We start from the raw sequence: 25,184 nt of genomic DNA, 5'->3' as shown, positions 1-25,184 counted from the left end.
ACCTTCAGTAGGACTATAAAAACTGCATTTCAGAACAAGGCAATCTTTTCAAGGACCCTCCCATGTATACAGAAGCTGAAAATATACTTAAGAACCATTGCCCTCAACTACCAGTTCACTAGAGTGCTGCTGCAAGACAAACACAAGACACTACCCAAAAAGCCGATTTCATATTATTTAAGAATAAACCATCAACAGTCTGACATTTGGATGCAAGCTTAAGATCTAAAAATCGAGTTTCAAATCAGTGTAACTATACCAACCTACCAGTGTATGCCCCTTTTTTTTTTCCCTGAGTTTTATTGTCACTGAAGAATGATGTTTACCTGGAGGGAGGTAGCATGACTGTAAGAATCATTAATTTATTAGGAATCAAGAAAACCGAAGCAATGTGAAGTCAAAACAAATTAACTGGCAAAACAAATTTTCAGAACCTGTGTTGACAGATTTCTTGAGTTCCATAAGATAAATGCAACCGGTGTGTGAGGAAAAAGCAAACTAAGAACAGGAGGCAATTTATTTTTCAGGATCCACAAGACTCAGCAGTAACTCACAGAATCAACAAGAGCTAGATAGACATGGAAAGGGGAATGAATCCCAGATTATTGAAAATTATTCAGTCTTTGCTTCCACGGCTTCTATGGAATGACCAAACAGTTAAGAATCTCGATTTTTACAAAAGCAACTTTGAGTGTAATCCAACTGATCACAGTGGCTTCTGCACACAGAACTTCATCCCCAGGTGTACGCTTGCTTTTTTGCACATTCAAATTTCTCCTCAAAACTCAAGAAAATGTAAAGTCCTGCTTCCTAGCATTTGAACATAGTTCTCTGGAAAGTCAGATCAGATTTCTGAGCCTGAGAAACACCCATTATTTAAGGAAGCTTTAAATTAAGGTGTCCAGTTTAAACACTTATCTTAAAAACTAATCCATCAGAACGTGTTTCTTCAAAGAGGCAGCTTTTCCAGAGCTTTCTATTCCATAGCTTAGTGAACTCTTCAAATGCTACATGTGCACCAATGCTGTGTAAACATGCAGCATCAGAAAGCAGAGAGATTAGTTTTCCGTATTTCATCAGCATGTTCTGTAACTCAGGACTGAATAAACCACTTAGCCCTCTCCCCAACAATGAGGACATTCATAATCTGGAAGAAGTTGAAACACAGAGGCACTCTTAAACAAATATTTTCAATAGGGGCAATAAAAAGGCAAAAGTACAAGCTACCTAATAGTGATTGAGTCTGTAGATTCAGATTTAAAAACCAAACCTCAAAACAGTGTATTATGTATTTCAATTCTAACATTAACAAGCAAGGAGCAGACACATAGTAATGACCGGTGTTAGCTGCCTAAAGAGAACTCTTATTATACCTACAGTTACTGCCATGCTTCAGCTCTTCAGCTGCAGCATCGCCTCCTCCAGCAAAACATTTTCAATACCTCAAGTAAATGCCTCTATGCAGGTTTTGCCTTTTGTTTTGACATTAACCAGTCTCCTAAGAGTTTACAGGGTCACACATGTGGTTTAAATACTGGATAACATTACTTCTGAAGGTCAGAGTAGGGGCATGCTTATAGGGTCGAAATATTTTGAAGATAAGTTTACAGAACAGCATATAGCCACTGCAGAACAGGTTGTTTAATTGAATCCCTACCACAAATGTGTAAGGGGACAGGGACTCAGTTTTGCAATACAAATACTTTCATTCAGACCTTCATCCGTCAGAAAAGTTTGCCAGTAAGAATATATGGTTTCTTTTCTGGGAGTGAGTTTAACAAATAGAGAAGCACAATAAAAGGTTTGGCAGTACAGTGAAACAGTAGATATGAAACAAATTCAAGCAGAAGCTGCAACTGACCTAATGGTAGCAGTTCAGTGAACAGCCTCTCTGAGAAAGGGAGAGAAATTGAAGATGATGAGCATGGATTAATTCAACTACGACAGCAACAAGATGACAACGTGCGATATAGGAATACACTTCAATTTACATGAATACAAAGCTGCATGAACACTTGTTTGTAATAAAGTTCATAACAGACCTCTTCCCTCGTACATTCAGCGTACTGAAAAAGTCTTGATAAACTTAAGTCACATCACAGTTTAGCATAAGAGATACAAACCACAGTTGCTTTCTTAGCAGTAGAACATTCACCATATATTCAGTTTTTATGAAGTGAATGGATACTAGCAGAAGCTGGACAAAATATTTTTGAAACTTGTATCAAGATGAAGTCTAACAGTTACTCAAGGATCTCAAGTACTCCTTGATCCCAGAAGATTTACTGTGTTTTAATAACTGTGAAAGTGACCATTCCTCCAAGTTGTAATCCAAAAAGACTTTAAGAAGCTAGAGAGAGCTTGAGAACTCAGTTTAGACAAAAGTTGAGGAGATACAATTGATCTAGCATTTCTTGGGAGGACACTTTTCCTCTCCTTAGCATTCAAGGTAATGAATGCAGGATCCAACAGATAGAAATTTACTCTTCTGGCAAGGCTAAGCACTAGCTTCGAGCACTGAAATGGCCACCTAGAAACGAGACCGTGGTGTCACAGCATGGAACCTCCCAAACACATGGAAGCAGCTGTGGGTCAACATGCCATGGCTCAGGTTAGATGGCTCTATACTTCTGTACATTATTTTCCTTCGAAAGGTATAGCTAAGCAGCAAGAATAGCTGACCTGTTGCACTCAGGTGGAACCCTAAAGAGAGGAAAATGAAAACTGACCTAAGAGACTGCTATGTCAGCAGAATACCTGGATTGATCTAGAGTAAAGCTCAGAGATGCCTCAGGCTCCTGACAGATCCAGATTTTCTAGAGATTGTTTCGTTCAAGATAGCTCATCATTTGCATTTCTGCTGGGCCCAAAATACACGAAAGAAGGTCCACTACTGGCTCTAATATTAAAGATAATGACAATCTGCACATAGTAAAAGGAAGTCTACAAAACTAGCCATTACAGTTATCTTCAGGGACCTCTTCTGCTATTTGATGCCCTGTAAAAGCATCACCAGCACGAAATATTTTGGTAATTCTATGAAGACTTATCTTGGTAATTAACTACCATAGTGGCATGCCCAATCAGTACAGATTTACCAAGAACTCTTCCAGTTTCCTTGAAAGTCTACAACTTCAGCTGAAGTAAGTAGAATTAGTGTTTCAGAAAGTCAGATGTGGTTCCAGTTAGCTAGCCCTGATGTTGACCTATCCTCTAGTCAAGAACATCTTCCAGCACTAATTGCATCCTTCTTGAACACACTGCCGCAGTCAGCCCCGATTCAAGAAAGATTTGCGCCTGTATAAAGACCAAAGCCAATAGCAAGCACTATTAGTGAGTTTTATATCCTGCAGCTGGGATTTGTCTCAGAGCCAAACAGCTGACTCAGAACATTGACTGGAGGTGACTTTTGTGGGTGCTAACACACCTTATGACCCACAATTGTTCCAGCACAACTGGAACAAAAGACACTGAAGCTGTAATCCTTATCGAGAAGAATTTTGCATATTGCAATCACCAACTTCAAAATATTCACACGCCCAGCCTTAAGTACAGTTTAGATCAGTACCTATTTGTTCTTCCACAGCTTCAGATTGTCAACCTCTGTCCAATTTTATTTGGTGTTTCATTCAGAATATAGTACAGTTCAAAACTTGCAACTGTTTTTTCTCCCAAGGTGGTTCTTGATTTTAAGATTTCATAGTGCAGTGTCCAAAGGTAACTCATTAGGTGAGCTGACAGTGTAAGATTCAGTAAAAGCACACTTTAGACGACGAAGTTTTCTCTTGCCACAACTCCAACATCATAAAGTCAAGAGCAGAAAAAAAACCACTGGTGTCTGTCCAAAAACTGACTATCCCTGTGAAGCTGCCCAGAATCCCTCCTGACATGCTCTGTACTCCAGCACAATACTTGAGCCACATGGAACAGGTTATGGGAAATCAGAGCATGAGCCAAGAACATGGTTTAAACTTGACCTACTTGCAGAGGAAGACATACGGAATGCCACATTTGATTACAATGATTTGGCCCATTACAGCCTTATGGGGTTGTATGATGTTGCGTGTAGTGTCATGATCAGACAAGCGGAAAGCAAAGGCGTATTTTCAAAACAAGTCTTGCACGCATGCCCTTCATGCTGAAAACATCCCTGACACATTTCATTTTTTTTTTTTTCTAAGCTAAGCCCAGGGGAAATTTAATAGAAATACATGATGCAACCAAATTCAGCAAGCACTGAAGAAATTTCCTCCTCTCACACTTGAAAGAAACACTGTACATTAACAAGATTTTTCCCTGCAATTGGCAAGCAGCTGGAAAGCTTACTCTTGTTAAAGGTAAATACTACAATGACATTCGTAAGTGACATTTTAAAGTTTTGCTTTGTTCTATCAGAAGAATAGCATGCTTTCACAGAAGAACAGCATGCTTTTAAACTAGTTTAAAAAACCAGATAAATAAATGGATTAAAAAAAAATGTGTCTGTGACCATTGAAGAATGCCTGCTTCAAGAAAACATTGGCTCACCTTTTGGAAAAGTATACACTTTTCCCAAGACTACTTTTAATGAAGCTTAAGACTGAACAGGAACATCCAGAGTATGAAAACTATACTCCATGAAAACCTCATAGCCATGCTCTGGAGCCTGGAGGAGGAAGTTAAGCACAACACTATATGGAAAGCACATCTAATGAAAGAGCAAACATCTTCTTCCAGGGATTGAGTTTTAAATTTTCAACTGGTCATGTATATGTGGCATAAACCTCCAATTCAGAGATATTTTGGTATAGTAGTAAGTGAAAAACACTTACAGTGTTAAAAGTCTAACATTATAGTATAACACTACAGCGTTACTACATAAACAAAAACCTAGCTGAATGTCTCCCTATACTGTTTTTCTAGAACAATAATCCTATTAGCCTGGCAACTGTTTCAGGGCTTACTGAATGTTTTCTGCCTATTGGATCTAGCCATGAACAGGGAGGGAGAAAAAAAACCAAACCACCCAAAACAACAAAAGAACAAAAAAAAACCCCAACAGCAAATAGGTGGCTGCCCACATCAGCGGAATCCAAGGCAGGCCTTAGCAACAAATGATATCACAGAGCAGACAGCCTATTGGATCAAGTGCCTTTTTTCTCCCGATGAAGCAGTTAAGCTTCACAAGCAGTGAAGCTTCACAAGCAGTGAGAATATATTTGCCCTCAACCTTAAAAGCTAGAGAGCACTGCAGAAGTGGAAATAGGCTTATAAACTGCATTGCGGGAATGATGCTATTCAGAAAGTCAGAGTATTTTCCTTGGATCCAAACACCTTTTTCCTAGTCTAATGCACATTTATTTCTCTTCTGAATAGTGCTAGAGAAGCACAGATGCCCTCTGAACACATTCTAATTCCTACTAGTGATAGTAGTGTTTAAAGTAATAAAGATCTGTCATTAAACAAAATCCCAAAGTAATAAAATGCATTGTCCAGATAAGAAATAATTATTGAGGTAATAGTAAAAAAAAAAGCAAAAAAATAGTAGTTATCACTGGAAAAGAGACCAACACATGGAAATTATCAGCTTTAGATATAGGAAGAAGCTGTTTGGTGCTATTAGCTTAAAACAAGTTAGATTTTTGGATAAGCTGGTCTCATTTTCAGCATTCATCATAGCTATAGTAACATTATTAGAATTAAAGGTATCAGTTCAGGTACTGGTATCTAACTGCCGAATGAAACACATATATGAAGTGCCACACCAGTCACCAGTTGTGCATAAACCATGCAATTTCATTCGTTGCTGGACAAGTTGTTCTAGCACACATAAGATTTCGTCAGGTTTTATACACACTTTTATGACATACTTCACAATCTAAACCCAGGCAAAGATCTGTGCACTGCTTTCCACTCCTGACACCTAGTGGTTCTTCCACAAATCACTAATTGCAAATCAACCATAATAAGAAGAATAAAAGATATGTAAGCCGAAACAAAAAAAAAACACAAAACCCACACCCCACTACTGAATTCCTAGGGCTTCAATCATCAATATCTTATATAAATTGTTTTTCCACTATTCAGATATCTAGATAGAAAATGTTTTTGTATAGGAAAGTAAGTATTCAAGCTACTTAAAAGCTGTTTAAAGCTGCCTCTGATGCCAGTTCTTTTGCCTAAACCAACTTTGATACAATAAACTGTTCTAGCTGAAACTGAAGGTTGTTTTGTTTTGTTTTCTTTTTTGAGATCACACATCATCAATAAAGTCTCCTTTCTAAAGAAAACTGAATTCAAAACTTGTCATATCAGGCAAGTGGAGGCCTGCCAGCGAAAACAGTCTAGTGAAAAAAAGCTCACATTCCTCAAAACCAGAATTGTAAAGTATGGTCAAGGTCAGCGTTCATTCAGTTCATTTTTCCACTTAGAGGAAATCAAGGGAAAGGCACTGAAGAATCCACAGTCCCTTTAGAAAAGGCAGTCTTTAAAGCCTTGCTAATTTGAGAATATTTTAGTGGCACAGCTGACACTGAGTAACCTATTTGACAGGAGCTACAATAAAATAACTAAGCATGCCCACACAAGTCTGGGATAAACCCCAATTTGTCTGGGAGGATTCTTATTTTTATAACAGAACTTGTATTGAAAAGGGGAGAGACTATGCTGCACAAATCTGCTCTGATTTACCCTTCAACAAGTAACCGCACTATTCTAGTAACAGCTAAAAAATAGATATGCTTTCCTCTTTCAAAATGACACATCTCAACATGCTTTCTAACTTAATTCTGCATAATGCCCTTTTTAATACAACTACATTGCAACTATCCGAAAAAAAATATTTTTTAGTTCAGGGACATTTACACTTTGCTTTCTTCTTCGAAGTCTGAAATTTTAAAAGCCTTTTGTAGTGCTGAAACTCCTCCAACAGAGGTCACTACCTTACAATTTCATCTCCCAAAGAAAGGGAAGCATGTTTCATCCCATCTTAGAACCTTACAGTTCTGAGAGCTGGCAATTTTCTTCCAGCCTAAATATTGCATTTAGTCCATGACATTGTGATGTTATCATGGAAACGGTGGCTGATCTTGAAGTCTGTCTTTTTTCAAAGCAAGCTGAGAACATTCTATTTTTATCAGGTACATCAAGACGCAAAAAAGCATTTAACAAGAGATGTGGTAGATTTACAGACTATTATTTTACAGAAAAGCTTCTTACTCTATAAAAGATGGTATGCCTATTAAAACTGTTATACTACCACATACTATGAAAGTTTCATATTTCAAGGATGTCAGCTAAGTTCTCATCTCTCAAAAAACCCAAACCCAACAGTAACAATAATTTGTGTAAGTCATTATTCTGCCAGCTTTTCATCTCATTGTAAAGAAAAAAAAAAAAACCAAAACAACAAAAAAACCCCAAGACCTGCAAGTATATCTGTTAGGAAAAAAAAAAAAATCTTTCCAATCCCTAACTTCACTATAGCGTCTACTGCAATTGATCTGCTAGCTTTTACTTGGTATTTCACTTGTGAAAAAGCACTCCTCTTCAAGTCTAGTTTAATTGGGAAATGTATTTTCTTTCAAAATAACTGAATTCCCATCTATAAGAATGAGACTCCCATACATTTCAGTACCCAAGTTGGATGAAGTTACGCTGAGACTCAAACAGCCTTGGTAATACTGCCATCTAATGTACTAGGACAAGGAGTACAATCATCTGTAGTGCTCTTTTAATACTCAAATTAAATGCTTTCTTTTAGTTTGACTCCAAACTGTTGCACCCCTTCAGTGCCTTGGCTTGCAAGTCCTACACTAACAATATTATGACTAATTATCTAGTTATCAAGCTGATGGATATAAATATTCATTGACATATTCTATCTCAAGGGATTTTTTTGGGATGTCACAGTACTAAACTTCAAACCTTGTGTGTATGAACCTGACACTGACTGTCCATCTGCGAATTTAGTTCAGTGACACACCAGCGCTGAACTACCAAGGACAAGGGAAGTCCTATGACCTTCCAAATCATGTAGCTGGAAGGGCAAATTTCCATGTTTCTGGATAGCGTTTTGATTGTTTTGTGGAGTTTCCTTTTTCTGAGACACCAGTCAAAGCATGTTTGCTGAATATAGAAGGCTAATGAAACACATCAAGTTACTGATAGTACAACAGAAAATGACTAGCAGAATGATACAGCCTTCCCATGCCATCTGTTTTCAGAAACAGTAACAAAACAGACAGGCATTAGGTGGGACAGAGGGCTAAAACTGGTCTCTACATGGTTGTTTGCTTCTTTAGAGTTTTAAGGTTCTACAGCTGTCTTATTTCCAATTACTACTTCAGAGCCTCATGAAGCATAGCATCAACTACTTTTATTGAGTCTGGATAGTTTTTGTTACAAGGCAAGTGTAAAAAAAAAAAACCTAACCACCAAACAAAAAAAACCAAAACACCACCACACCAGACCACATTGGTCCAAATTCCTCTAGCTGTCCTAAATATGATCATCTTTTATCTCATTTTCCATCCCTCCCATCATACCTTAACTTTTCTTTTAATCTTAAAATCTAACTAAAGGTGTCCCATAAGTGTAAGCTATCATAAGCCAATTTATTTTCATCCACCTGTTGGAAATATGGAGAAGCATTTATTATTCTCCAATGACTTACACACCCCACAATCCGTTAAGTTCAGTAGCAAGTATGCAGAATATCACAGTTAGGATTTCCTGCACCAGTCCCTTTGTGAACTCTAGAAGTCCACACCTCATCCCATCTCACAAGGAGCTTGCAGCAGTTCTTGGGGAAAACCAGGTACATATGCAGCACAGAAAGCCATTAAAGAATACTGAATGAATTTAATAGTCTGGCTGAGAAAAATACTTGACCTGAAAAGACTCACATACTAGAAGAACCACCAATTATACACTCTCCCTGTTTCCACTCTTCCTTAGGTATCTGCTCACATTTGAAGGTTCAGGTTTTCTGGGATATTAAACTTTTTTCAAGTTTTAACCTTATTCAGAAAGCAACATCTAGTTAAGTTTGCCCCATTCTTTGAAGCTTAACCAAAGTTTCCAATAGTCTCCAGATCTTTACTATTGTCAGCTTACTGGTGCTCTCCTAGTAAAAGCGCTGCTTGGGTACGGCTTCTGCCAGTCCCTTCAAACCCATCACACTGGTGATTTCAGCTGGTTTAAGATGCTGTTAAGCATCTCGCAGGTACATCGTCTCAGCACAACTGGAAAAGGTGTAAGCATCAGCAGTCAGACCCTGCACTTGCAGGCTGCTTACGTGGACACCACCACCTTGGTTTATAAACATTTTCGCTTCAATACTCAAAAAAATTTCTGTGAAAAAAATTCACGGTTTCTTCAAAGAAAACAGAAGTTTCTTCCCATGTGATGTAGCTGTTTGCTGGACAGCCTTCCTCTTTCTGCAGGCAGTACCATTCCCAGCAATGCCCCTTTAGTTCTGCTAGCTTTTCTGTATGACTCTCACCTTTCTGAGCAGGAGCAGCACTGTTCTAGCAGAGGAGTAAGTGAGGGTGCGAAAGAATGAGCAAAACCAAGTGCACACATGCAGAGGGAAGGAAGATAGTGATTCCTGGAGACTGTACTTGGCTAGGCAGACCCATGGTCTGACTCAGTTTAGTGGCTCTTACAGCATATCCTTTGCAAATGCACACAACGCTGTGAGTCAAAGCTTGCACTAATTCTAATAGCAACTTTACTAATACACTTGTTCATGACTTCAGAAAGTAAAGGCTACCAAATGAAAAAGGTACTATTGGTTTGTTGTAGATTTGGAAAATACTGCTGTATGCTTGCCCGGTTCCTAGACTCATTCCAAAACCCCAGAGAGTCAAGACAGTAGGCTAGGATTGTTGGTCTGACCCAGCATTGCCATAAGCTCTACTAAGAATGACAGAAATGTGATATACATCCCAAAGCCAATGAACCTGCAAAACAAGTATTTTAATACATCAATCATGCACTAAAATAAGGGACAATTACTTTAGTAACACATTTATAATGCCATATATTCTTAATTCCTAAAGGGAGTATTCAAATAGTTTTAGACACAGCACTTGGAAATGTTTTCTACTGTTGTCAACAAAACTGATGACAAATCAATTTAATCAGCTCCCCAGAATTCAAAAAGCTTTTTGATGATTAATCAGAAACAAAAGAAAAATAAATCCTATCTCACATTTGGTAGCATTACCTTCCCCTTCTGACAGAAGATAGTTAGCTATGCTGGCGCAGCACAATAAACATGAAGTGTAACACACGCACACTCTATGCAGTAGCTCAGATGACAAGTAGCAGGTTATAAAATTAAAAGTTAAAACCTTCACATGAGTACATGCTACCTCTTCATTCTTACAAGCTGGTTCAGAGTACAGGTTTCTGACATAAGGCATCTGGTTCAGAAAAAAAGTAAAGTTACACAGTAACTTTACTGAAGAGACCGAGAAAGAAAAACCACCAAAACATTATTTCTTCATTCAAATCTTCCAAGAACTTTAAGCACAATCTTCCAGGGTAAGTTCTTAAATGTGGCCAAACTACTATGGGCACACTAAAAATGCCTTTGTTGAAACAATGGAACTTCTTCACATCACTACAGCAAGGAGTTTTCAAAATCATTACCAGGCTGTGTGGTGAGGTACCATGCAAGCAAAAAACCAAACACTTGCAACCTGGTTTAATGTCTTTAACCAGAGAGGTATAAATTAGGTTATATATCAGAACTTCCTAGTGAACATCACAAATTTCAAAAGCTGTAGAAGTAAATGTGGGGGAAAACTAGTTCTTAAAAAGAAAAGTGCTAATATTCAGCACAGACCCATTTTCTGCCCTTTAACTTATTCTAATTTTTGCTTCTTTTATGTCAGGAGAGTTGTCAAGCAGGTTAAGTTTCAGTTCTTACCTACAGCCAGTGCTGCACTCTGTTCTTGTCCTCCAGGCTGTTTTAAAAGAAAAAGAGATTATGAAAATTCATTCTTCTGCACCGAAAGTCTTAAATGTAATGCTACATGACCTTGTAAAAGCAAACACACAACTGTTCCAGTCTATTTTTCCAGATCTACTTCATAAACATAGTTCTGGACCTATATGCCATGCTGTAGCTTTTTAAACGTATGCTAAAAAAAACAGAATGCAGAACTGTGTTTTATCTCTAGGTGTATAAATAAACAAGGAATACAATTATTTGGCAACAAACATGTTTCTAGGGAAAAAGGCTGCTGGTGTTAGATAATCCATAAGAACACATATCCCGTAATATATCTAAGACTAAAGAGTCAAAGCTGCAGTAAAATACCAGTGGCAAATTGTTCCACTTGCATTTTCAGTTTGCTTTAAAAAAAAAAAAGAGCATAACACAGGATTCTTAATTCAACCACACTAATTAGCTCTTGAAAAAATTCATGGCTTGCATGCTGACCTCCAGAGAAGGCATTTTCAAGTTACCACTGAAAACCTTTTGCTTAACAAAGAACACCAGATTTCTTGGACAGCCTCAGTCTGCTATACACATTATTAACCACCATCTTAAGGCTGGTGAAATAGTTATGTTAATAGTACAGTTTAAAGGAGAAGATATGGAGTACTACAGTATCTCATAAAGCTGCATAGGAAACAATAGTGTAACATTAGCTATAGGGCAGGCTCTGAAGATCTACAGCACCATAGGCAAGAAGCAGAGTGAAGACCCTAGTGTGAACAACTCTTCACAGCCCACAGAACTGAACATAAGCAAAAAGACAACTGTCAGACACTGTTATGACTGTAGAAATTTATTTTTCCATTCTTTCCAGTGTATGCATCACTCTCAAAGAGGCTTCCCCCTTAACCAGGATTTCTTTAAGTTTAAGTAGCATCTGCTTTTTTCCTTTGCCCGTTGGCTTCAACTTCTCATTACTCTCTCAGCAGTAAGCAACAGTTGGTACTTCAGGGCAACAACTACTTCACAGGACAAAAAGATGGCTAACAGCACTATCTTTGTAAAAGCTGCTGCAAATTCCCTAAAACTCACCCACTCTCACTAGAGATATTTTAAATGGGTTTTTTCCCCCTCTCCTGATGACTTCAGACTGCTCAATTCATGGTCTGAGACAAAGCAACAAAAATCAAATACTGACTGGAAAACACTGGTTCCATGCAGGTCAGGGATGAACAGAACTGATACTGTGAACAGAGAAACTGAAGCCAAAGTTTGACCCAACATTAGTTAAAAAAACCCTAATTTCCTGAAAAAAGTGAAAGAAAAAAAATCAAATGGGACTAAACATTTACAGACACTAAAAAATTCTATGTAAAAAGATTATTTTTTTGGGGAGGGATAGTCAAGAGCTCTGGTTAAGATGATTCTGGGTGAGAGTCCCAACTTAATTCACTGAGATATAATCAAAAAGGAGAAGTCCAAGTTCATTAGAATGACCAGACTATAAAAATAAATATGAAAGCAACAGAGGAAAATAACCTCTATAGCAGTAAGGCTAAGGACTTTCTAAAAAAAAAAAAAATAATGCTTCCTAACAGTATTAGTTCATTACTGAACAGAAATGTCTAAATTTCCAACTTACAAAATTATTAGCTAAAACCTAGAATTGCTCAGCTCTTCACATCTTTCTGGGCAGAATACTGCACTTACAATCACAAGCACTCACCACCTGAAAGAAAAGTTTGCTGATGCTTGGGGAGCTTGTTCTGAAAGTTTCGATGAATGAGTGAAAGTTAATTTAACAAAGTCTTCCAGGATCCTTGTGATAATGAAGACGTGAGGAAAGAAGAGGCCTAGTAGAGACATTAGGCAAAAGGGAAGCAACCCAGAAAGCTGAGAATTATACATCAATTGGACCATCATCAGTAACAAGAAAAGAGATGTTCCACAGGAATCCATTAACTAGATTCCTATCTTTTAGTACCCATGAGCATGTCTTCATGCAAATCAGGTAAGACTGAGCACATCTGATGCTATCAACTTGGTTTACACTGGCAAGCTGATAGATATTTGATTTTAGCACAGTGTGACTTCTCATCACACAGTACTTTAAATTTAGATGTTAGCACTATGCAATACAATACAGCACTGTCTAAATGGTTAACAAATTGACTTGTAGATCTCTAGCAGTCAGTGAGGAATAATCAGTGAAACTCCATTAAAAATGGCCAGATGTGAAACTAATGGTGTGATGGAAACTAATGGTGTGATGGATTACACAATTCTTGCGCTTCTGGATGCACCTTAATTCAGATACAAGAGTATCTAGATGAACAATCACCTATTATCAGATTCAGAGTGCATTACTTGGGTTCTCCCAGTTAGTATAGAGGATGATCTGCAAAACATCTGAGCTTCCTTCAGATTGATTCTCAAGGTTTGGATCTGCAGATTAATATACAAAGAATACCAACAGGCACAAGATTAGACATGAATACTATAGAATTTAATAGGTAGTGAAAATTGAATAATACAGAACCAAGCATTTTTTCAATTGCTTGTGATTCTGAGGCAGCCAAATATTTAATGTTATACGACAGAAAGATGCAGCTCTAGGCAGGAAAACTACCTTTTATTCAATGGGTTAACAGCTCACAGATTTTCTTTAGCCTTTTTTTTTTTTAATACCATTTCATGGAGTCAAACAGCAGAAAGATTAATGCATCCCATCCTAGAAATCTCTATTACACACACACACTCCCTCCCTTGACTTGCAGCCTAACTTCACCACAGCATAAAAAAGCCAAAGCATATGCTAACATCTCAGGCCAACTACAACAGGAACTCAAAGAATTGCCACAACGGTTGGAGAACAAATGTGGAAAAATGTCTACAGCCATTAGAGAGGCAGTGAATCATCTAAACTGCAGCTATTCATTTTCAGAAGCAAAGAAAACCAAGCATCATTCAGTTTGTCAGAGAAATAGCCTGTAGTTGACACAAGTCAAATGGTACCCAAATATAACAGATGCATTAAGTAAACTTGGCATCATTGCGGATAACAGAACTTAAAAAACAAAACAAAACAAAACTGGCTAACCACTGAATAAGCCCTGTGTTTGGGGCATCCACCTCATGTTGAACTGATGCTGCTTAACTCGGCAATACATGAAAACAGATTTCAGAAGAGAAAAGCTAACCATTAACTTCCAGTACAAAACCAATGTCTTCTGCCCAACCCTGACTGAACCAATTAAGAAGCCTCTACACAGAAGCATAGATTTGTTAGCAACTGTCAGTCAAGATTTGCTACAAGAATGGTGATTCTGCAGGCTTTCCAACAGTCAGGTTTTTCTGCCTATTAAGAACTGAAAGCATTGAGTACTGAGAAAGAATCAACAACAACAACTTTGCAATAAGAATCTAAATTACTTCCTGTGTACTTGATTGGTACCTCAGCTTGTCAGGGAACTTCGGAAAGAATTACTTCATAAAGCTCCCAGCACTTATTAAAGAAAGCTTGCAGAGGATTCATGTACTCCATGTGAAGTATTAGGCACCCAGGCTTTAGTAGTTGTCTTCAAAACACAATCCACTGTGGTATTTTCACAGAGCAAATGCTGAAATTTCTTGTTTGAAGTTCAAGTTTGCACTAGGATTTCCCTTGGTAAGCATCACCAATTTGAACTCTGTGCGAGCCAGAGGTGGATTATGGCACAGATGTTCTCAGTCCATGAATCTCAAGTGTCCTTTGCATGCTGCTGAACAGAACAGGACCTAGCTCTAAGACTACACTGCTCTGGCAATTTTTAGACACTCCTGCTCTGTTGCTTCAGTTACAGACCAGAAATTAAGTTTGAGGAAACCACTCTAAAAATTGGTTACTCTTAGAAGCACACATTAAAACACAAAAAACCAAGCCCAGTCCAAAACAGAACCACAAGTCAAATACATTCCACATCTTGTGGGTAATAAAAAAAGAATGCTAAGAAACGTTTAGTAGTAAAACTTGATTTTTACTTTGGTAACAGTAACAGATGGCTAAACTATAAAAAAATAAATCACAGCTAAGATCATGTTTCAAAGGAAGTTTCAGGGCATCTGCAGATGAACCCATGGTTCAATACTAAATGGATGCACCTATAAAGTTAACATCAGTGATTCTAAAAGCAGATTCTGCTATATCTGTATGGCAATAAAACTTTAGATTAAGTCTAGGCAAAGGTAGTCTATCACTACTGCAAAGTGACCTTAGTTCTTTATGAGAAAGCAAATCTACTGGTTGGCTGCTATAAAACCACCTTTTGACTTCTGACTGTAGAAAGCTTCAGCTCAAATCTTTCTTCTCCATTTATTTTTATTTATTTATCCTTCTGAAGCTAAATTGTGTCTTTAAAGTCTATGAGTTATATTAAGCCATTCTCTATCCTGTATAATTTCTCAATGCTGTCCTTGTACTATCTCATATTACTTGCGACACTCAAACCTGTGTTTGAGGTTTGTAATTTAATGACAGAAAGGGTGATCTGACACAAAAGCTTTCTTGGCAGTTCTTGACCTGTATTAGACAGCTGCCAGAAGCACACGTTATGCTTCCTGTCTTTATTCAGAGATTAAGATGCATTCATGCCAATATAACTCATTCTACACAGCTATATTGGCAAGCATCGAGTGGCACTCTCAGTTCCACATGCTAAATTAGGGGTGCAACTAATTACTTGTCATACTCCAAGTGAGGTCCACAAAGTGCTGTTTCAGTTTCTCTAAAGCTTAGTCTGAGGATTTGGCTTCAAAAGGAATATAGCAAAGAGCCATGAAGTTTGCTTTGAAGAAAATATTTAAAGGAAGTTTAGATACTGCACTGTAGATTAACAAAAAGGGGACAAGGTTACATACATAAACCCGTTTTATCAATAAAAAAAGAGGGAAAACCACAGATATTTCAGAAGCTTGTATGGTTTAAGAGGATATTCAGACATATACAAGATTAATACTCAGCATGAAAATTTATACTTCAGCCACTTACAGGTATGTTTTCCACAATAAACCATTACCTTAGCTTAGTGGAAACAGTAAAATGAACTATGATAATCTTGATTTTTGCATCTTGTCAAAGCTTTACACAGGAAAAAAAAGCTGCAAGTACAAGGTTGGTTTTTTAACCAAATCAGAAAGTTAGTTTAAATATTTCCAAATAATCTTTTTCACTTCTCAAAGCAAGTGAGAATATTAAATGTTGGGTAACCAGAAGACAAATAAGAACTTTTAGGAAAACAGAGATAGAGCTACTTTGGGTTGTTTAATTTGTGGTGGTTGTTTTTTCGGCAGTAGGGTGGGGGGGTAGAACTGTGATATTTTAGTCCAGGCTACACAACTTCCTGTTTTACTGCAAGGAAAGAAAAAAAAAGCCCACAAGAATTATTAAGTCCTGTGTCTAATAGTTAATGATTCAGACAACTGAACTTGCTATTTCTGGTAGCATATTATCTCCTGTATTTCTTTTGAACCTTCATAAATCTAAATCCTGAAGTGATTCAGTACTGGGTATATTATATGAACAGAATTTTGAAGAACTCACTAGTATTCAGGCTTTCACCCCTCAAAAAAGTACTTAAGTAGTCCTAAGCTAGGAAGAAATATTGAATACCTTTACAACATTAAATGATACTGCCGTTTGCTATCGCATGTTTAACTCCCCTATGACTGCTTAGCATTGCTATTTTTCTGCAGTTGATGCTTCCTTTGATGTTATGCTGTTAACACCCAGTTGTGAAGTGTTCCTGAATACCAATCAAGTGATCAAACAGCTTTTTTATCTAAGATACACAAATGATATAATTTCTTAGGAATATGGCAGAGTTTAAGACCATACCCTGTCCCAGAAGTTTGCAGCAATACTCATCCACTTGCGTAGTATTAACAGTAAGACAAGAAAAGGTCAAAAGGGCTTTCCCATTCAACGTTATTAGTAGTGTATTATCAGCTCTGAGCAACCACAAGACCCGTAGACCTATTCAGTAACACTTAAACAGAGGAGTCCTTATTTCTTATAATCTAGATTTCTACACTCAGGGTAAACCACTTTCCTCAGGGCTATACTAGGTCATATGAACAGAAAGGAACTTCTATCATGAAAGGAAACCAACCAGAGAAGTAACTTACCACCTAAACCATCTTTTTACTGATTTTAGTGAGTTCTAACCATAAACTCAACAGTATGAGAAATGGAGAGCTGAAGCCCGAGTTAATTCTGACAGGTAAAACTGTAAAATGAATTTAGACCTAAGCTGATTACACTACAGCTATAGAAGTATCACAGACAGCATCTCTGCTGCTCAGAGGCAATGGATTTTATTATTACAGATTTCAAAGAACACGGATTAGCTTTTAAAAAGCCTGAAAAGCCCTTTCTATGGAAACCAACAGCAGTAAGTATTGCCACATGCTTCTCAGGCTTGAGAGCTGAGCAGGTTATAGGGGATACTCAAGCCGTTTGCTTTAACTCCTTTTTCCCAGAGGTCCCTAGTACTGCACCACTAAGCAAGTCTCAGCAGAGGCAGCTCCTCCATAGTCATAACTCATGCACAAGCCAGGAGGCAACACTGTGCAAGACTGATTCCGTGACAAAGCCTTGGGACCAGCAGTAATTTCTGCTGAGAAGGACAGGGGAGCTCTGCTCTAGTCAGAGTAACTGTCATATAGCAACTGAGACTCTTGAAAGCGCCTCCAGCTTGCCCAGGAGTGCCTTGAGCTCCACCTACACACCTACATGGAAAGATCTGTAACAACTGTTTCAGCTAAAATTAACAAAAGAAGATGGAGAGAGGGGTGAAGAAAAAAAAGTTGGAAGCTTTTCAGATAAGCTAAACAGTAACATTCCAGTAGTAGAAGTTTGAGATTATTCTAATACAAAGAAAAACATGGGTGATTAGATGCCAGTAAAAATGATAAAAAAAATACTCAAACCAATTGTATCAATCACTAGCTGTCCAGAAAGGAAGAATCTAACCAAGTTATTTTAATCTGCGACCTCAAATGTGTATTGGGTAGCATTTAAGATGGAAGCATGCAAAAAAATTATAGAATACAGGGCAACAAATGTAAGAAACATAACATGGGAATGTCTGGGCCCAGCTCCTAGGGCCCACTGTGTTTTCAACAGCTTTGTCCAACAGTCAAGAAAAAACACCAAAAAACAGGAGCCATACACACGGTCTTAATTCCTGCATTGCAATTTAATGATACTGAGTCTCAACAGCTGCACACTATTTCTGCTTGATAATTTCCAAAGTTAATTCTTCCATGAGCTAAAAGGAGGCAAACTGCATTAGGGAAAGTTCAGATTGGACATTAGGAAAAGGTTCTTCACTGAGAGGGTGGTTGGTTCCTGGAACAGGCTCCCCAGGAAAGTGGTCATGGCACCAAGCTTGTCAGAGTTGAAGGAGCATCTGGATGATACTTTTAGTCATATGGTTTAGTTTTAGGTAGTCCTGCAAGGAGCAGGGAGTCGCACTCAATGAGCCTGATGGGTCCCTTCCAACTTGAGGTATTCTGTGATTCTAAATCATAAAACTACAGTTATGTGGTCAAGCAGTAATCTGAATATTAACCAGATCTGAAGGACTACATGTTAGTAGTCCAAATCCCTACAGAGTTTAAAAAACCCAATGAAAAAACACCCACAAAACCTAGAAATGTCCTTTAACAAACATGAGTCCTTCTGTAAGTCAGGAAGTGAAATAAGCAACATCTGACATTAACCTAATAGAACAGACCACATAAAACCTAATATGAAAGTCCAGTCACCTGTCTCAACAAGCACAGCTTTTCAGGTCAAATGTCCTTCTGATGAGAAAAGTTTACATATTTTGCTGCTCTGTTTAAAAGTGACTTTTCAAAAAGTCAAAACAACCCTTAAATTAATGTCTTTAATTTGAAGGCTCATTGGACAAACAGAATTAAACAGTTCATGTTATCCTGAGCAATTATTTACAGGTGGAGAAAAACAGCAGCTTTACCTTCATAAACAAATCGTCATGGCTCAAGTCTCAAGCAGAACACAGTTTACTAAATGAGCCATTAAACCAGATTCAAAACTCATGTTTTAAACTTACACTACTGTTGCAGTAGGACTACTGCATGTAAAAGAAAGATATTTTGAAAGATCTCTACACTGATTTTTGCTTGATTACAGTAGAAAACCCTGTCACTAATCATTTGCAGATTACTAACATCTTCATTCAAGGTTTTAAGTAATTAAGTCTCCACTGTGGGAGAAAGCCACATTACATTGCGTCAGCACAGGCAGATTATTTACATTCATTGCTAATATGTACTATTAGACTTTAAAAAACACAGGACTGCACAAAAGCTTTTAGCCCCTCAATCTATCCCCATGCTATTGCAGCCAGCCACTTAAACAACCCCCAAGATAAAATACAGCGAATAAATAGAAGACAGCTCAGTTTGACCTAAAAAAAACCTGTCAGCTATTCCTCTCTCTTGCCTTAGCTACCAGCATTAATACAAAATACATGCATGCTCGTAGAACATCAGTAACATCATCAGAATTTCTACCAAAATATTTTATAGTGAGTGTCAAAACCACAAAAAGTACTTAACCTCCATATACTAAGAACCTTTTCAAGCCCATTTTCACATGGACAACAAATCAATTCAAGATGCTCTGCTGAACTGCAGATAGAATTTATAGGCAAACCTACAGCAATATATTTAGTAGTGTTGCTCTAAAGGAGATTGGTTTTAACTTGTGGCACAAATGGGAAGTAAAAGTGGTTTCAGTTGTCAGGAAGACATTAATTTTTCTTCATGTATTTACAATACATAACCTCATTGTGACAGATTATTCTTTTCCCCACATGACCCTGCTGTTGGTATCTGGTAGGTTCGACGGTGAAAGCTTTTCAAGTTGCTCAGAAATATTTGTAACTTCACCACTTTCTACATTGGTTACACTAGTTTCTCCAAACAAAAAAAATCCTTCTGAAAGCACACATTAAAAGCTGCACATTTTTCAACACCTATTTCCTTGCTTAGTAGAGGAAACATCTAGCATTGAGCAAAACAAAACAGAACCTTGCTTTATATTTCTTGCAGCACATCTTACAAACTTCCCAGACAGTCAAAGCCATACAGAAGTCGGTAACACATGCAACATGGTCTTTACTCAATACAGTATCTCTTCTCAATACAGTATCTCTTCTGAATGAGGTTCTTCACTTCTAACCTTTTGTAGGCACAGAGGTATGGGGACAACTAGAAACAAACTTTCCTGCTCTTTTTAAGTTTTAACCCATATTAAGGGATTTGCACTAAAAGCCTAAAATCATAACTGAAGAGTTTTTAAAGATTGTCCCCACAAGGAAGCAAAACATTTAAAGATGTGTCAGCCAGACAAATGCTACTCTTAAGAGCTATATAAGCCACAACAAAGAGTTTTCAAAATTAATAAGTGACAGGTATGCATTTGCTTCCACTTTGCAAACATAATACTGAAGGTGTTTTCATATTTATTAAAATAAGCACAAAATGCAAAACCTGTTAATCCACAAACACTGCAATAGCAGTGCTGGAACAGTGACTTCACAACATGCTAATCATATTGCTCGAAACATCTCCCCATCATCATTACAGGGGAACAATTCTAAGTTGCACGGAAAGATTTTTAAATCTTTAAGCATGCAGACAATTTCAAGCTGCATATGAGAGATAAAGCTATAAAGAATGAATAATTATCAGAGATTATACACAAAAGCAGGAGATAATTATCAAGATCCTTTCTGAATGACAGATACTCTGGAAAAATAACCTGATACAAGTAAGTTAACGTAATGAAAAAGAAAAGCTAATACAAGAAAAATAGAGCCAACACTAAAAAGTTTTATGTTCTTCAGTGTCTGTGATAAGGGACAGCTGAAACATCATAACCAAAAGAAATATCACTTGGATAAAATAGGCATGCATGTCTTACACGACCATTTGGACTAGTCTGTGCCACGCCAAAGTCCAGCTGGCTTGATATTTCTATCTTGGCACCAGTCATGCAAGACTCGGACACACTCTGCCCCAAGGGATACCATGTCGGTGTGTCACATTCTCTTTTCAGCATATTCCCAGAGCTGGGGGCCTGCACTGAGACTTGGGTCAGGTCTAAAATGTGGTAGAGCTCAGCAGGCTCTCAGCTAATGTCTTCCCAGACCACCGTTAATGCTGAAAACAGTGAAATCGAGATTGTGCAGCACTACTCCTGAGCTAAAAAGCACTACTTGGTCCTAAAGGAAATGCTGAATTAAGACAAATACTTTACCATGGTTGCAGACAAAGAGCTGCCTTCTAGAATTACCCAGTTTCACTCAGCATGGCCATCCTGTTAAACTTCTCAGAGAGATAGGGGGATAATAGGGTGGGAAGGGACGATGAAGCAGAGAAATGGACAGGGAATTAGCCCCTCACTGCTAGGCTAATGAACTTTTGAATTTGTTGTATGGGGCAAGCTGTGTGCTCAAATTTAGTGACAGACATACGTTATTTATTCATATCATATACAATCAGAATAATCCAAAAGGATTAACCTAAAAATTACTGTCAGACAATTACAATGTGGTTCAAAACTTGCGTTGGTAATACAATGCTTTGGTACCTCAAATTGTGACAGACTACATGCCACAGGTTCTTTCTTCTGTAAATTGAGGAACACACATTTTCAAACGGGGTATTTGGGAAGGAGTCTCATACACATTTTAGTTTCATGAGCTGCTAATTTTACAGAGCCAGGCAACAAAGCTCTTGAAAATATCACTCACAAATAGTTGTACTATACAAATCATCTTTATATTAAAAAAAGACTTAAGTCAAACATTGTTCTCACTGTCATTTCAGACAGATGCATGTTATTGACCACTATAAACCTTCAAAACTTTCCTATCATTATTCTGTTTGGCAGAGAGGCAGAAAAACAGAACAAAGTATTTTAATATTCTCTGTGAACCCTGATTATTAGCAACAGCTACATAACACAATTTCATAAAGTTATCCTCAAATGCTTCTAAAATTTAGGCAAATTAACTAGCATGTGAAGATTAATAAAGCATCTGTGAATATTTGGGTCATAAAAGCTTTATGTTTCCTTACTGGCTAGGATGCTGCTTCTTTCCACATTCATTCTTGGACCCAGCTGCATTACCCCATTTTGGGCTAAGAATCCTCTCCTGCCATGAGTTTACTTAGCCCTGTAGCTCAAACGGTAGCAGTAAACAGAAGAGTAGCACTCAAGCTTTACAGAAGATATATAGTAAAGTATAATCACAGAGGAAAACAGAACGCATATTTAGTTTACAACTTTGTGAATGCCTTCCCCATATCGAAGACTGCTACTGCATGTACAACACTAAGTATTTGTGAAGTGAGCTGTAAATCTGGTACCTACTACCAATGTGCATAGGATTCAGCTATGTCAAGACATATCCAGAAATCCTAAATTTTCATGTTTCCTTGTGACTGCCTTGTAACAGTGTAGCTCAACATCTTAACTTATGGGCTGGTAAACTGCTAGTAAGTGGCCACAGCTCTTCACTGATGATCCTTTTACCACTCTGAACCTACAGGCAACCAACAGACGATTTTAAATGTCTGTGAATTACAATACATCCTTAGTTTTATTAACATTTATTATTTTCAGTTAAAATTATGCCTCAAACACCCATAGAATAATTACAAGCACATTAATGGCATTTTCCAAAGCACCTGGACACTCAGATTAGCATGCTTTAGCCATGTTCAACTGCTAAACCGAATTTTCTTAAAGGTTCCTTTTTTCTCTCTCTCCAGGCTCTGAAGCATCAGATTTGAAGTTTCAGTGTTTGTACTATCACCCTTCAAATAGTCTTTATATAGTAAGAGGTACAGACACATTGTATTAGTCTCAGTGGAAAAGCCAAATAGACAATGTTTAACGCCCCACTACAGAAAAAAGGCTAATCTATTCTCCTGCTGTGAGAGTAGGAATTTAATCATTTTGTATTCCAATTTAAATACCCACATGTTATCTGCTGCTACTGAGCCTTTTGTCCGGTAAGCTACAGTTCATTATAAAAAAAAAAATATAATTGCATGAACTACTTCTTGCTTTCAATAGTTCAAAATACTTTGTACTCCTTGGCTTAAAATATTAAGGAAAACAAAGAAACATTCTACAAGCAAAGACACCTAAGGAAGTGTTTACCGGTTGGTAGTATCTTCTTGCAGTCTTAACAGAGAACTTTCTTCCTCAGATTATCGATGCAGAGCTCGTCTTCAGAATCTGAACAAACAGAAGAATCCCATTAAGCATAAACAACACACAGTATTTCAACTACATAAGCCAGCACCAGGGGTAAATCAAAGCTAATCCTGCAGTGCCAAGGAACCCACATAATTCCTTAGGAATGCAAATAAAACATGCTGATTTTAAAAAACACTTGTGATTTTATGGAAGTGACCTTACAAGCAAATGGAGAGGTGTCCTTAGAAACTCTTCTGTGAGTCAGTAAGGCTATCCATGATCACAGGCATCAGAAATAGAGCACTGCATCTCAGCATTACTGAGCTGAGTTACACACAGTTACAGCAGAAAAAAAAAAAATAGAGCATTACATCTCTGCACTACTGAGCCAAGTTACACACAGTTGCAGCTGAAAAAAGTAGGTCTCAGTTCAAGTTAATTTAGTGTCATATATATGTGTACAGGGAAAAATTCTTCATTGCTACAGTTTTCATCAGTTAAAGACAAATTCAGCCAATGGCAGCTTTTATCTTTCTGAATTTACTCTAGGCTTACTCAGATATCCTGCTTCAAAACTAAGTTTCTGGTTCCGAAAATTAGTATCTGTATGGTCAGACAGAACAGCATTTCACAGAATCAACTAGGTTGGAAAGGATCTTGAAGATCATCCAGTCCAACCATTAACCTAACACTGCCAGTTCCCATCTACACCATATCCCTCAGCGCTATGTCGACCCTACTCTTAAACACCTCCAGGGATCGGGACTCTACCACCTCCCTGGGCAATCCATTCCACTGCCTAACAACCCGTTCTGTAAAGAAATACTTCCTGACATCTAGTCTAAACCTTCCCTGGCGCAACTTGAGGCCATTCCCTCTTGTCTTATCTCTTATTACTTGGTTAAAGAGGCTCATCCCCAGCTCTCTGCAACCTCCTTTCAGGTAGCTGTAGAGGGCGATGAGGTCTCCCCTCAGCCTCCTCTTCTCCAGACTAAACAACCCCAGTTCCCTCAGCCCCTCCTCGTACGACATGTGCTCCAGACCCTTCACCAGCTTCGTTGCCCTTCTCTGGACACACTCGAGTAATTCAATGTCCTTTTTGTAGTGAGGGGCCCAAAACTGAACACAGTCATCGAGGTGCAGCCTCACCAGTGCTGAGTACAGGGGTAAGATCCCTTCCCTGTCCCTGCTGGCCACGCTATTTCTGATACAGGCCAGGATGCCATTGGCTTTCTTGGCCACCTGGGCACACTGCTGGCTCCTGTTCAGCCGGCTGTCAATCAACACCCCCAGGTCCCTCTCTGACTGGCAGCTCTCCAGCCACTCCTCCCCAAGCCTGTAGCGCTGCTGGGGGTTGTTGTGGCCCAAGTGCAGAACCTGGCATTTGGCCTTATTGAACCTCATGCAGTTGGCCTCAGCCCATCGCTCCAGCCTGTCCAGGTCTCTCTGCAGAGCCTCCCTACCCTCGAGCAGATCAACGCTCCCACCCAACTTGGTGTCACCTGCAAACTTACTGAGGGTGCATTCGATCCCCTCGTCTAGATCATCAATAAAGATGTTAAACAGGAGTGGCCCCAAAACCGAGCCCTGGGGGACGCCACTCGTGACCGGCCTCCAACTGGATTTAACTCTGTTCACCACAACTCTTTGGGCCCAGCCATCCAGCCAGTTTTTTACCCAGCAAAGCGTGTGATCATTTAAGCCTCGAGCAGTCAGTTTCGCCAGGAGAATGTTGTGGGAAACGGTGTCAAAGGCCTTGTATTTTCCTCAGAAATGCAGCACTGAGATCTACTGCAAGCATTCAAAGGGTATTTAAGTTCATTTGGAGTAGGTTTATACAGGAAACGGTCTACCTTTTGTAGTATAGTAACTGGATGATGAACTAGCCAAAACTGCCACCTTTCTCTTGTGGTAGATCTTTTTCATTTGGGATTTTGTAGGCTGCTTCTGTTTCAGGGATTATGACTAAGT

At 38.3% G+C, this 25,184-nt stretch overlaps 1 protein-coding gene across 1 annotated transcript in view; it reads right to left on the bottom strand.

Moving 5' to 3' along the window:
• Positions 1–25,184, bottom strand: part of CYRIB (CYFIP related Rac1 interactor B) — an 80,210-nt gene that overhangs the window by 18,603 nt on the left and 36,423 nt on the right. The window contains 2 exon segments of the mRNA XM_074841627.1: positions 10,919–10,955; positions 23,175–23,252. The gene's annotated coding sequence lies outside the window, so the exon portion shown is untranslated.

This window comes from Strix aluco, chromosome 1 (assembly GCF_031877795.1).
Source record: "Strix aluco isolate bStrAlu1 chromosome 1, bStrAlu1.hap1, whole genome shotgun sequence".
Taxonomy (NCBI): domain Eukaryota; kingdom Metazoa; phylum Chordata; class Aves; order Strigiformes; family Strigidae; genus Strix; species Strix aluco.
This window is presented reverse-complemented; position numbering and strand designations above follow the sequence as displayed.